The 15,037-nt window shown below is 42.5% G+C and overlaps 1 pseudogene; it reads right to left on the minus strand.

The window, feature by feature from the left end:
• Nucleotides 1–3,958: 3,958 nt before the first annotated feature.
• LOC101431273 (ferritin heavy chain pseudogene) lies at nucleotides 3,959–14,611 on the minus strand (annotated as a pseudogene).
• Between the last annotated feature and the right edge of the window lie 426 nt (nucleotides 14,612–15,037).

Genomic DNA, 15,037 nt, shown 5'->3' on the forward strand with positions numbered 1-15,037 from the left:
AAAAAAATAAATAATTTATTAAAAAATAAATTGAGTTTTTTTCTTACTTGCAGCTGAAAGCAACCTAATTGTTGCAAACCTCCATGTGTTAATTTCTTCATATCCCTGAAATACCAATGGCCTCTAGCCCAGAGTCATTCTAATATGACTAATAAACTCAAGGTTGGTGAATCCCTGGCATTTTTTTTTTTTTAACCACCAGTGCCTCTCCCTGGAGTCAAGCTTAAGAATCCTTTTTTAGAAACTTACCTACTCCCAAGGTATTAGACTGTGGGCACTAAGCACAACAGTGAGTGACATTCACTCAAAGAAAATAAAAGAGGCAAATAAAGGCGCCATGAATCATTTGCTTGGTCACATTTATCCCAGACCTCCTCTTATAAACAGTGGAGCCCCTGAACTCAAGATGAGCTCATAAATAGTGACACAGAGCAGTGTCCATAATTGTTTTCACTTAAAATCTTCACGGGCATTCAGTGTGATGATGACCAAGAGCAGTCATGCAACCTGTGAACATATAAATAGGTGTGTATACTAAGTGCAGTGATGGCTTTTTTTGCTTTCTCTTATTATTATTTCAGTTCTGGAGATAGACCAAATGTACTGACTGATGCAGGGTTGAGTTGAGGCTCAATTGTGCATTAAAACATGGCCCTCTCATGCTTTCTGCTCTCTTGTATCTTGTCCTCTCAGTCTGCGTGTCCTCTGTTCTGTTAATGAGGTGATTTAAAATATTTTAAAGTACCGTATGGAGATCTTACTAAAATCCAATCTGTGGGCTTGTGGTACTAATGGGTGGACCCAGCCATGCCAGACTACAGGGCATTCCACAAGGAGTTTGCTGCCTCAGCTATTTATTTATTTATTTATTTATTTAGGTTATGCTGTTCTTTTCTCCTAGAATTGGAACACATTCTGTCTGTCCCTCAAGATACCTCCATTCCTCTCTTTGAAACCTATCAATCACTCCCTGTCTCCTGTAGCATAAAGTCATCTGTACCAGATGATCCAAGGCTTGCAGTACTCAGCTCAGATCTCTCCTCTCCTTTTTGCCCAAACAATACTAAACGCTAATGCTGTACTCATGCTATCACCTTCTTTTCCTTTGCCTGGATGACGTCTAATCTTTCCTTAAGGCTCAGTTCAAATACTACCTTCTTCTAGACTCATCCTTGACATTTCTAGGCTGGTTTATGGGCTATCTTCCTTCTGCACATGCCATTCTCATTTTCCTTCTTTCTTTCTTTTTTCCTATGAGGTGCCAGAGATCGAACCCATGACCACGAACATAGGAAGCAGACGCTCAACCACTGAGCTACACCCTCTTTTGCCACTCTCATTTTATATATCACAGTGTACTGCCATCATTTCCCTAAATAGACACTGAACTCTAGCATTGTGCCCGATTCAAAGAAAGTGTTGAATAAAAGTAGCTTGAATAACTGCAAACGAGTGGGGATTTAATCTAACTGCAACCTCCATGGAATTTTGTTCCCCCCCATTTCCTCTTTCAGTACCCCTCTTTGCCCATTATAAATGATCTTCCTTTCTCTAAGATTTAAAAACATTTCATTTGTTCCTCACTTATGATGGCTCCAACATTATAAATATATAGTAAATTTTGCACATATACATTAGCTTCATTGAATGTCCTTGAATGGAGAAATATACCTTAGGTTTCTCATAACCCCCGGACCTCAGGCATTACTTGAAAGACAACAGACATTCAATAAATGTTTCTGAACAAACAAGGGAATGAATGAATGGAAGAATAAATGTGGGGGAGTGGATGTGGATCAAGGAGTTGGGCACCCAACTCTCACATGGGAGGTCCTGGGTTTGGTTCCCAGTATCTCTTAAAGAAGACAAGCAAAACAGAGCTGATGCAACAAGCTGATGCAATGAGTTGATGAAACAAGGAGACACAATGGGACACACAACAAGTAGGAAGCAGATGTGGTTTGAGCAATTGGGCGGTCCTGGGTTTGGTTTTTGGTGTCTCCTAAAAGAAACTGAACAGACACAGAGAGCACACAATGAACAGACACAGGGAGCAGACAAGGTGGGTGGAGAGGGGAGGAGAAATAAACAAAAGAAATCTTTAAAAAGAGTGAATGGGTGTTTTGATCAAGGATTGAAGTCAAGTTCATTTGATACTTATGCTGTCTTCTCCAGATACCTATACTGCTGGCTCTTGGCACTAAATTCATACCAATATACTAAATATGATCAGAGAGGTAATATGGTGTTATGATAAAACAGCAAGGCCTTCTGTTCTAAATGAGTCCATCCAGGTCTCATCTAATGGGAACACATAGGAGCTAATATGGCTCACCACCTACATCTTGGTATTCTACACTTCTTTTTCTCAAAAAATGAAACTGCCAACCAATTTCAGAATTAGTTTACTCCTTCAAAGCTGTACCTCTATAATGACTGAAGTCCAAATAAGCTTGAGGGACTGTCTGATGTGCAATTATTAAATAAAGGACACAATTCTGGGAAGGATATCACTGGGAGGCAAGTGAGTTTTCCACTTGGGAATTATACATATTTTGATTAATCATCTCTGGGGAACCATAACTGGATCCCATGTAATATGGCAAATATTAGCAAACTGCTGAATATCAACTCTAGATGGCAGATACAATAGAGATGTTTGCAGTACTGCGGGAAGCTGGTTTGTCACTGCCTGTTTTTCCATTGGACTTTCCCACTGGAGATTCTATCAGGCCAACACTGCAGAAACCAGGACACATCAAGGCTGTTGACGTAAAATGTTTGAGGGGTAAGAGGCATCTCTATAAACCAGGAATTCTAACAAATACCCGATATTAATTCTTCCATTTCATATTTAAAGACTGGATGATTAGATATCCTTGCCTCAGTTACACAAATGAGGAAAGGAACACTTTCAAAGAGCTTCCGTCCTTTCTTTAATATTACAAACCAGTGAGTTGCGCGGTTGGATTCAAAGCCAGGTCTGCCAGAATCCAAGTCCACAGGTCGTGCAAATGAGTCTGTTTTCTAACATGTGAGTAGGAACCAGATCTTAAAATCAAGTTAGCTTTTGCCTCCTTTGAAAATGCCCACAGAAATGCTCATTTACATGATTCCTTTTTCAGAGACAACCTTCCCCTGACCTGTGATTCACAGTCATCCTAGATGACCTTGCCTCAAGGGAAGGGTCAATAGATTAGAAAGAAATGATTCAAAATACTTAAAACCTGAGCTCTAGTTCCAGTGAAAGCATGGGGATTACTTCCCCAACGATCTAACAAAATATTTTGGTCTGCTTCTCAGAAAAAGAAGTTATCTGACAGATGGAGCTTGGCTACTGAAATATTGGCACTTAAGGGACATTAAAATGGTTTTGGCATGAAAACAACGGGAGAGAGCATTAAAAATATCAAACCTGTGCCCAACCAAAATAATTTGGGGAGGGACTCATTTTTGGTTGTAGGCACAAATTCAAATCAGTGCAGAATATAATGGCAATTGATGGATAGCCTGAGAAATCTGTGGGCAGTGCTCGTTGAAAGTTTGACCAATAACTCATACAGTAGAAAATAAAGATGAGCAACCAAACCACAGAAGCAAAATAGCAAAATGTGTTCTGACCTAGAAATGGGAAAGACACAGCCTGTTAGCTATTTAGTTGCCCTCCAATGAAAATGACTTAGAAGCTCTCATCTTACAGGGGGTTTCTGTCATACTTCTCAGGACAAAAATTGACCTTCTTGTGTAGGAAGTTTCAGCAGATCACCCTCTTAGCCTTCTGATGCTGTCCCCTGCCTTGACCTTCACCTTTTTTTCTTTTTTTCTTCTGGGTACCAAAGTATTTTATTTGAAGGAATGGTACCGAGAAAGAACTTGGTGGATGTTGATAAAACTTATAGAAAAGGTGAACCCAACACACATGCACTGCCCTGTGGCTCCGGGGAAGCTGATGCAAGGTTTAGCTCTGATCATCACTGCTTCCCAGAGTGGGCCTGTCAAACAGATATTCTGCCAAGCCAGAATCCAGGACCCCATCTTGCACAAGTTGGTTCCATAGCCACCCAGTTCTTTGATGAACTTCACCTGCTCTTTTCAAGTAATGGGTCTCAGTGAAATCACACAAGTGGGGGTTGTTTTTGTCAGTGGCTAGTTTGTGCAGTTCCAGTAGTGACTGATTCACCCTTTTTTCCAAGTGTAATGCATCCAGCCCGCTCTCCCAGCCATCTCCTTCTGGTTTCTTGAGATTCCCAAGGAAGATTCGGCCGCCTCGTTGGTTCTGCAGCTTCGTTAGTTTCTCAGCATGTTGCCTCTCCTCAGGAGGTGGGTGAAGAAAATATTTGGCAAAGTTCTTCAAAGCCACGTCATCATGGTCAAAGTAGTGAGACATCGATGGGAAGACGTAAGAGGCATTGAGCTCCAGGTTGATCTGGCGGTTGATGGCGGCCTCTGAGTTCTGGGTGTAGCTCTGGAGCACCTGTGACTGGGTGGGGTGGTCATGGGGGGTGGTTGACGAGCAGCGGTGGCAGCTGCGCAACACTGGAAGGTAGAAGGCAGCTGGGGGTGGCTGGCCGACGGGCAAGCACAGAACTTGGTTCAAGCACTGTTGAAGCAGGAAACCACGGCGACACTCTGTGAAGATGTCTGGCCAACGGGGTGGCGTGGGTGAGGTGGGGGGTATATGGGGACCTCATATTTTTTTTAATGTAACATTTGAAAGAAAATAAAGAAGAAGAAAAAAAAGAGAACCAAGTACAATAAACAAGCAGGTGATCTAGGACTGAAAATTGGAGTAAAGGGGAAGAGTTCAGAAAATCTGCTGTGCAAAAAGTCATGTCACTTATGAGTCCCCTTAGGCTGTGACAGGGACAGGCATGTCCCAGGGCTGAAGTCAGCCGCCTGAGACCCAGGGCTTCTTCCTTTGGAAGAGGAAAGAAATCTCTCCCTTCTCTGAAATGATACTATCACTTACTATACCTCAAAACCCTACTTCAGAGCAGCTGCTTCTTTTTTATTTTTTTTTCTGGCAAGAAAACCATATTATTGCCCTGCGCAGAGTGGAAGGGAGAAGTTCTACTAACTTTTGCATTTTTTATTATTTTATTATTATTATTATTTTTTTAAAGATACATAGATCACACAAAAACTTTTGCATTTTTAATGAACATTTGGCCTCTTCCCCCCCCCTTTTTTTTTCTTCATCAACAGACCTTAACCCATTAGCTAGAAAGCAAAGCAAAGAAGTAGTAGTTGGTTTGTGGAAGTGTAGGGGACTGATGATCCTGTTTGGTATAAGCCAAATTTATGTGCTGTTCTAGATGATTCTCTCAGAGCATGAGCTTTTCCTGTCAGTCAAGGGAGGAAGAAAATATTCTTCTCCAAGTTTCAAACCACTCACAAAATCACGGGTTATAAATGACAACAACAAAAATTCAATACTTTTTAGATTTAAAAAAATGTATCCATGCTGTACATATTACGTTACAATTTCTGTATCATTTAATTTTGCTCTCTGGAAACGGCAATTTCCAGAATTTCAAAAGAGAAGATCTTTGGGAAAGGGGTGATTGCTATTATTTTAAAGGACTTGTCGGGTCAGCCCACGGCGTGGGGAAATACCCACCCAACCATCAACAACCAACGTTTTGACGTAACAATGAGTGAATCAGAGATGCATAGCTTACATTTCCCTGAAAATAAATATATGTTAAAAATTAAAGGGAAATGTGGTTGGCCAAATGTATTTGGGGTTTCAGGCAAACCAAATTTATGTGAAAAACAGCCTGAAATACTTAACCAGGGCAAGTCCCCTTGACGGTCTCCAACACATGCATGAAGACATGACGTAGAGTTTATCTGGATTCTCGGCACTGGGAATGCTGATTCCCTCATGTGGGACTTTTTTCCATTGACCCACGGCCTTCACTTGCTGGAGCAAAAGCCTGGCAGGATTAATTGATATTTATTAGGTGCTTTGATGAGGCCAAGGCCTGTTTAAAGCAAATGAGATATACTTATACAGTTGAATCTGAAATAAACATACCCATAAGAAAAGCTGGTTCTTTCCCCCGCTTCAATTTTCCCTCTTCAGAGAGGCTGAAAATAATCCTTACGCAACATGGTGGAGATTGAACATGTACCTAGAAAGCATTTAAGACGAATACAAAGCTCACGTGGACCAAGGAACATATTCTTTTTAAATGATAAGTCTATCATGTCGAATCTGGGCGTATTTATAGATCTAATAAAAACAGTTGGAAGAACTGGAAAAATAATTATGGTAAGGCGGCTCACTGTGAAGCACGACCGTGGGGAATATTTTAAGAAGCCACGTTCAACTTGCCACCCCACAAGACAGCAGATTTGTCCAGACAGGGTTGACAAGAGAGTTGCATTTGTGGGATTATTTCTAGAATTTAAGAGCGAAGAAGTTTATTCTGTCCTGCATCCTAATGCATTATGGAAAGAATATAAGAAGGGGTGGTTGTGTGGTTAGTCTGTCAAAGTTAGAGCCCTGCAATGCAACTACTGCCTTAGCTCCCAAGCCAAACCGAGATTAGCATTTTCACTGGCCCCTGGGGAAAGAAGGGTGGATGGAATGTTTGCGCTGCTGGCATCACCAACCAGGGAAGGCCTTCTGTGCCATCTGAGGCAAGAAAAGAAAACTCTTCTGGGCCACGTTCATTGGTGGAGGGACCAAAGGAACAATAAGTTTAAACCAATCCTCCCCTCCAAGCGGAAAACTGCTACTGAAAAGGAGTCAGGCTCTGTTCCCAACTCCGGCTGCTGCAAGACAGTGGGAGCGGCTGAAGGAGCTACCGATGTGCAGAAGTCGTTTCCATGGCCCTGGTGGCAGGGGCTGCCAGTCCACGTGCTCCTTCCAGCTGTGCGTCTTCTGGCACAGCCTCTCCAAGTCTCTTCTTTTCCTCCCAGCTGGGAAATGGACAGGGACAAGTGGCACAGAAGCTGGAAACTGTCACCCCCTCCTTGTCGGTTCACCAGGCTAGAGTCCCTCATACGAAGTGTGTGAAAGAACTTGGCCTTTTGCACACACGTGTAAAGACGAAGCGGAGGGCACATGCTACCCTGCAGAGGTGCGTGCTCTAACAGTCAGGCTCTCAGAAGCAGATCAGAGAGCTGGGTTTTGGGTTATTAAAAAAAAAAAAATAAGAAGACCCCAAACTTGGCTGGAGCTGGGGAGATCCTCTGCCAACATTTGGCCCTGGTTCACTGGGAGATTCATAACCCTTGATAAAACATTCACAGAACCCGGTCGGCGGGGCACAAAACTTTTAGTGAGTCTCTGCCACGGCTTGGCAGCGTTTCCGAGAAAGCTGGCTTGGTTTTATGCACACCTGGGCTGATTTATAGCTCTGATTGGGAGTCATGCTCAATTCAACAGCTTTTTTCTTTCAGGAAGGGTGAGGCCGGGAGACAAGATGGATTTGATTTAAAACCAGGTGAACTTTCTGCAGCTACAATTTTGGATTTTGCTTTTTTTTTTTTTTTTCCTTCATTCCCGTAGTCCAAAGTAGTTCCATGGAGGCAAACACGCAATTGATCCAAACCGAGGAACAAAGGAGCACGAGGGAGATCTCCTTGTTCCTCTATCCAGCAAAGAAATGGCCTGATCTTTCTTATTTTTCAGTGGAGGATTGTATACTTGATTCTTTTCAGGCCTTACAGAGTTGGGAGCCTCAAGCATTTTTCTGTCTAGTTTGAACTTGTCACAACTTTTTTATTTCAGAAGAGAAAAAGAAAAACAACCTTGCAGACCTGTTTTGGATGACTATTGACTTTGCTTGAGCCTATCTCAATTCTGGGTTGGTTCGGGGCAGAATTGGGGTCTTGGCTGTTTATCTTCATCGTCCTCGCTATCTCTTTAGTCCAGATGGCCAGTGCTCTGGCCCTCTCCTCCCTCCAGTACCTTTCCCAACCCATGACCAGGACATCCAGGAAAGGTTCTGAGACACTGCAAAGTGAATTTAAATCCCGGGTTTTCGATTTTCTTCCCATTCCAAGTTCAAGTTCAATGCACCCTATTAACAGCCACGTTGTAGAAAGATCTGCCAAGTGCCTGAGCATTTAGTCTTTAATTGACAGACATTTATTGAGCGCCTCCTGTGTAAGGGATATTGTCCTATCGATGGTTGGCACAGAAATAGAAAAGTCACAGGCCCTGGAGAGAACTTGGAGTGGGGCAGAAAGTCGTGCAAACGAATGTCATGGCCCTCTTCACTTTCCAGTCCCCAGCGGCTGCGAGGGGAGTGCACAGCGATGGCAGAGTGAGAAGCTGAGGGGCCCAGGCCAGGGAGACGGAGGGGAAGAGACTCAAACGGTCCTGCTAGGAGATAGATTGGGGTTAGAGGATGGGGAGTTGATGAAGTTTCACAGATTTTCCATTTAGGCTGATGGTTAAAGGTTTGGAAATGGATGGTGGTGAGGGTAGCTCATGATTGTGAGTGTAACCAGCAAGTGAATGTGGTTAAAAAAGGACCATTTAGGGTGTAGTTATTACTAGAATAAAAACGAAATGATAGAACACAGGACTGTACAAGACAGTCGACCTTGTTGTAGATGATGAGCTATAGTTAATAGTACAAGTGTAAGAATGTTCTTTCATGAATTACAACAAATGTATGACAATAAAGGTGGTAATAATAGGGTGGTATATGGGGAGAAATACACCCACTGTAAAGAACAGATAATAGAGCTTTTTTTTTTTAAAGATTTGTTTATTCCACCCCCCCTTCCCCTCCTCCTACCCTGCTGTTTTTGCTGTCTGTGTCGTCTTCTCATCTTATTTTCTCTCCTCTAGGGTTCACTGGATTCGATCCTGGAGACTCCTCATGTGGAGAGAGGTTCCCTGTCAATGGCGCCACCTCAGTTCCTGGTCTCTGCTGCGCTTCACCTTGACTCTCCCCTTGTCTCTCTTTCATTTCATCATCATCTTGCTGCGTGACCCACTTGCACAGGCACTGGCTCACCACGCGGGCACTTGTGTGGGCTCTCACGTGGGCACTGGATCACTGGGTGGGCACTTGGGCACTCGTGCAGGCACGCTTCCTATTCTTTTTCACCAGGAGGTCCCAGGGATCGAACCCAGGTCCTCCCATATGGTAGGTGGAAGCTCTACCACTTGAGTCACATCTGCTTCCCTGGTAGAACTATTTTAATAACCTTTCATCAATTGAAACAAAGTAACTTCTGTTAAAAAAAAAGTACAATTATTAAAAAAAGTGCTATCATCAATAGTAAGCAATGTTCCATGTCAATGCAAGGTGTTGGTGGTGGGCCAGTGTCTGGGAATCCTGTACGTCATGCATGATGGATCTTTAAACTCATAACTTCTCTAATGAAAAAAATAAAAGATCCCAGTAAGACTCCAAGAGGTCAGGGCGGAAGAGTCCATCAACTTTCTTTCTTTATTTTTTTTAAAGATTTATTTTTTATTTATTTCTCTTCTCTTCCCCTCCTTCCCACCCCCCCTTTTGTCTGTTCTCTGTGTCCATTCGGTGTGTGTTCTTCTGTGTCTGCTTGCGTTCTTGTCAGCAGAGCTGGGAATCTGTGTCTCTTTTTGTTGTGTCATGTTGCTGCATCAGCTCTCTGTGTGTGCAGTGTCACTCCTGGGTGGCTCTCCTTACGGGGTGCACTCCTTGCGCATGGGGTTCCCCTCTGTGGGGGACACTCCTGCATGGCACGGCACTCCTTGTGCACATCAGCACTGCATGTGGGCCAGCTCCACATGGGTCAAGGAGGCCCTGGGTTTGAACCCTGGACCTCCCGTGTGGTAGACGGATGCTCTATCCATTGAGCCAAATCCGCTTCCCCCATCGACTTTCTTTACCCATTTTGTGAACCTGGCCCAAGCTAGGGGGTTCCTGTTTGTTTGTTTAGCTGTTGATGTTAGTGCCACCGCCCCACAGAGGTTCTGGAAGCTGGGGCTTTCTGGGCTGTGTCTCCCGAGAGGGCAGGAGAGAGGAGCGTGCTCCAACCCTGCACCCCTATTTCAGCGGTAAGACATCCGTTTCTGTCTGCTGCACTTGCGTGCCTTTTTGGGTAAGACTTCTTTTGAAGAAAGAGATCTGAGGCTGAAGCTAAAAAAAAAGAAAGAAAGAAAGGAAACCCTCACTTTAGGTTTTAGATGAATGCTGTATACTTATTATGCTAAAATAAACACTGTTTTGCTCCATTGTGTATTTCGACTCGACATACATCAATTGGCCACGCCTTACTCCCTGACAGCTACTGGCCTTGGCCCAAGAACATCCAAATGTCTGCCATGCGAGCTTGCCACGGCCCCGCGGGAAGGCAGGCTAACTGCCCTGCCCGGATTACGCTAGCAGCGGGGCCGGAGAAGCCCATTTTGCCTTCAGTGAACTGAAATGAGGGGACACTTGGTCAAGAAAGTCACATTTACGTTGCCAAACCTAAAATCTGGAGGCTGATAAAATATAAAATATTATCATGGATGAAAATGCACAAATCATGCCAAGAGAGAAATAAAAACCTAGGCAGATTCAACTAAATTAAGTTAAAAAAATCTCTTTTAAGCCTCTATCATGGGGGTTCTTAACCTTTTTTGTTCCACGTACCCCTTTGCCAGGTCAGGTGAAACCCACGGACCCCTTTGCAGAATGTGTAGGCAGATAGTTTTATGACACTCGACACTGGAGGTCGGAGAAAATAAAGATAATAAGGTGATTTTTTTTTCAATTCAAGTGTGGGGACTCCCTGAAATCTTTCCTTGGGGGTCCGTGGCCCCTGGTTAAAAACCCCTGTGCTATCCTATGCAAGGCTCAGTGAGTGATACAAATTGCAAACAGTCTTGGTCCCTGCTCTTGAAACCAGACTGATTGAAATAAGGTTCTATTTTTTAAAATATTTTAATCACCTCTACTAGCGCCATTGTGGCTTGGGTACATATGGAAGGTTGGTTATTGCCAGTAATTATTACACAAGATGATTCTTTCAGCAGATATTTCTTCCTTTTGGATATGAGTTTTGTTATGAAGATGCTAAATGTCTATGACGTTCCACACACGTGGTAGCAGACCTGGCAGTGCCCCTCTCCCTGCATGCCCCCCGCCTTCCATCATAGCGGGTGTAACCAAAGCCTGTTCCAGCTCCACTCAGAACAGGCTGGAGGGGCCTGGGAATTAATTGTCCTACCCTTGGCCCCTAACCAATGACTTGAGAGGAGGGGGCTTGTAGTACCCTGGCTTCTCTCCCCTTTGGTGGGATAATTCTGAGTACGTACACTGGCTTCCAAAGGGCCCCAGAGGAACTTGGCCACCCACAGTGGACACGTGCCTAATGACACACAAGCTGCCGCCCCTTCTCTTTCCCCCCCCATCCCGCTACCCCCGCCCAACAGGCCTTTTTCTAATAAATGACTTTCGCCCAAACCCTTGCTTCTGGAGAAATGAAATTAAGACACATAGATGGACACGACCCAATAAACATGGAGCCATGCAATTGCTTACCTAAAAAAATAAACAGAAAAAATAAAATACACAGTGATGGAAAGTGCTGTGACCAAGTCTAATAGCTGACCAAATCATATGGGCAGACAGACTTCTAATAGAGCCACGTCACTTCAGAAAGATGTTATCAGGGAAAGGGTTGATGGAACCTGAAGACAAAATGTCTTATTTCAGAGCGAAGGTTGAGCAGCATTTTAAAGCTACCAGTTATGTCTGTCTTAACTGCAGAGAGGCAAGGTGAACTGTCTTAGTTTGCCAAATGCCCCCACAAGCAAAATACCAGCAATGGGTTGGCTTTTGTAATGGGACTTTACTAGGGTGAAAGCTTACTTTTCCGAGGCTGTGGAGATGTCCAAATCAAGGCATCATCGGCGATACTGTCTCTTCAAAGGCTGCTGGTGTCCTGGACTCTTTCCATGTGGCAAGACAAAATGGCAGCTGGTCTCTGCCTTCTCCTCCAGGCTCACTTTGTCCCTGAGCTCAGGTATATGGTTCATCTCTCCCCTCTCTCTTCCAGGGCTCATTGCTTTAGCTGTGGCTGCTCCACTAATTCCAGACTCTGGCCTCTCTCAGGCTGTTGGGGTTTCTGTCTTTCTGCAGCTGCAGATGATCCTGGAGTCCTCTCTCATCTGGCAGCATAAAATGTCACCCCCCCTTTACCTGTGTGTCTGTGCCCTCAGTCCTCAGTTTGTATAAGATTCCAGTAAAAGGATCAGGACCCACCCTGGGTCCAGAAGTCTGATCAAAGGCTCTTAACTAAAGCAAGCTAATCAAAGTGATCTAATCAAAAGGTCCTTTAACTGAATCTAACCAAAAGGTCCCACATACAATAGAAATGCATTAGCTTAAGAACATAATTTTCTGGGGTCCACAAAAGACTTGAACTGGTGCATGCACCAGTAGCTGAGATCTCATTTCCTTATAATCAGCCTCACAGCCATGAATAAAATTCGAGTTACTGTCAACAACTGGAAGGATTTTAGGATGAGAAGGTGCTGACGGTATTACCTAAACACCCTCAATTTACCTACACAGAAGCTGAGGATTCTAGAGATTGAAGATTTGCCCACTTCCTGTAGGATTTCCAAGCTGTAGAAAGCAATGCAGGTACACCAGCCTCCTCTCCCAATGCTGGCTAGTGCACCCTCTTCCCCCTTGCCTCCTTGTTCCCTGACCGCTTTTCTTCTCAAACCTAAATAGAGGAAATCTTGGACTCCATGTTTATGGGAAATGAAATGCTAACGAGGGCCAGCTAAGTGACAAATCTTATTTGTTTCTATTTCAATAAAGTGCCCCAAAGATGTATGTCTGAGTCAATATTCTAGATAAGATGGTGAACCAGAGCAACCACTCAATGTAGACTTCCAATCTCTAACTCGTCCCTAGGTCCTCTCAGACAAACAACCATCAGCCACGGTATGTGGTCTTAAACAACTCTATTGTTAATTTTAAAAAAACACACTTGTTTTCTGATTATAAAAGAAATGAATGTTGCCTTAAGAAAAAGAAAACAGAAATGTATCATAGAGCAAAAGGTAAGAAGGAATGAAAAAAAGGATGGAGGAATGAGAGAGGGATGGAGGGAAGAAGGGAGGGAGGAAAGAAGGATGGAAGTTAGGGAGGAGTGGAGAGAGGGAGGGAGGAAGGGAAGAAATTTCTGAAATCTTGACACCTGTAAATCTCTTAAAATTTTAGTACATTTTCTAAAACAGCACACTTGTACATGCACACACACACTTAAGCTGTATGCATATTAGAGAGACTGTGGATACTCATATTATGGACTAAATGGTCTGAATTCTTAGACTCAGTTTCTCATTTTTAATATGGAGATGATAATAAGGGTGATTACCTCACAGGTTTATTGAAAGGATTAAAAGAGATAAGAAACATAAAGCACCTAGTTCTATATGGGGCCCATAGGAAATACCAGCTTTTATATTAAAAGTGAATACTCATGTGTGTTGTGTATAAATACACTTAGAATAATCAACATTGAGCTCATACATTTTTTCTTTAATGACATATTTTGAAATTCCCCCCATGTGGCTTGTAGTACAGTTGGTTTAACCAATCTCCTATTGTTAGGGTAGTTTCAAAATTCTCTATTGCCAAAGATGCTTCAGCAAGCACCCTTCTGCATAAATCGTTGTGCAAATCTCTGGTAATCTCCTTCAGCTACAGTGTATAAACTTAATATTTAAAATTGCGTTCATTTAACTAAGATGGCTGTTTAGCAATAGTCCAAGATTTACTTCAGAATCTCATTCTATTGTAAAACTTCAGGAAAAAGTTTTGAACTTAGAAAACAAACATGCATATCATCAAGCACAGCTCCCACACATCTCCCCACTGCCAACACCTTGCATTGTTGTGAAACATTTGTTACAAATTATGTCTTTGTACAATCCATTCAAAGTGTACTCTCATTTTCATCACAGAGTTGCGCTGTCATCACCTCAGTCAAGTTGAGAATGTTTTCATTACTCTAGAAGAAAAACTTCCATATGCCCTTACAGCCCCCTATTGTTGTCCTCAGAATTGATATAATAACTTCTTCGCCATTGCTGCAAAAATAGTACAATATTATTGTTAACTATATCTATAAGTTACATTAGTTGCAATTTTCCCATGCATCACCATATTCTTAATATTTTGTAAAAGAAGAGTATTCTTATATTTATACTATTAACCAAAATCATCATCTACCACCAAAATCACTATATTATACATTCCCTAGATTATCCTCTAGCTTCCTTTCAATTGGCTTTTATGTCCCTAAACTACACCTTTCAGCCACAATAACCTTTACAAATCAGCAGTGTTATATGCACTAGAATGGGTTACCATCAACTCTATTCATTTTCACACTTTTATAATAAAACCTGGAGATATATTCTCTTACAATGGAGGAAATAGGATTTGATATGGGCAAGATCTATGATGATAATTTCTCCTTCAGCAGAACAAATGTTCTCATTTCCATGGAAGAGCCAGAAGAGAAGGAATTAGTTTAAATACATTATAAAATTCCGTTAAATAATTGGACCACTGAGTGAATTAAACTATATTAGCTTTTTATGCCTTATAATTTTGGGATTTCTTACCTTTTCCTGCTCATTCATCATGTTTTTGAAATGCGATGGTGAGTTTTGCATCTGCAGTCCTTGGGAAGCAGTTTATATTCCTCTTAGTGAGATTTTGATTGAGTGAGAAATGACAATGGGTGATGAGATCTGATAGTTCTCTCAATAGCTGAAAAGTAGCTCTCATTTTTTTGTTTATGAGGATATACTGTAAAGTATGCCAAACATACTTTTTTAAACTTTCTTGTTTTACCTGCTTATCTTCCTTCCTATGGAACCAGGTGATTTCACAAGAACAAGGGAGTACACTTGGACTTTTTTGGAGAGACTTTTGGGTGTGCCATATGACAAGGTGACATTGTGACAGGTGGCACGGGGATCCAGCCTAGTAGGTATTTAATAAGCAAAGCAGGTCATGTCTTTTTTCTTTTTCTTTAAAGATTTATTTTTTATTTATTTCTCTCCCCT

The sequence above is a fragment of the Dasypus novemcinctus genome, chromosome 28 (assembly GCF_030445035.2).
Source record: "Dasypus novemcinctus isolate mDasNov1 chromosome 28, mDasNov1.1.hap2, whole genome shotgun sequence".
Taxonomy (NCBI): Eukaryota; Metazoa; Chordata; class Mammalia; order Cingulata; family Dasypodidae; genus Dasypus; species Dasypus novemcinctus.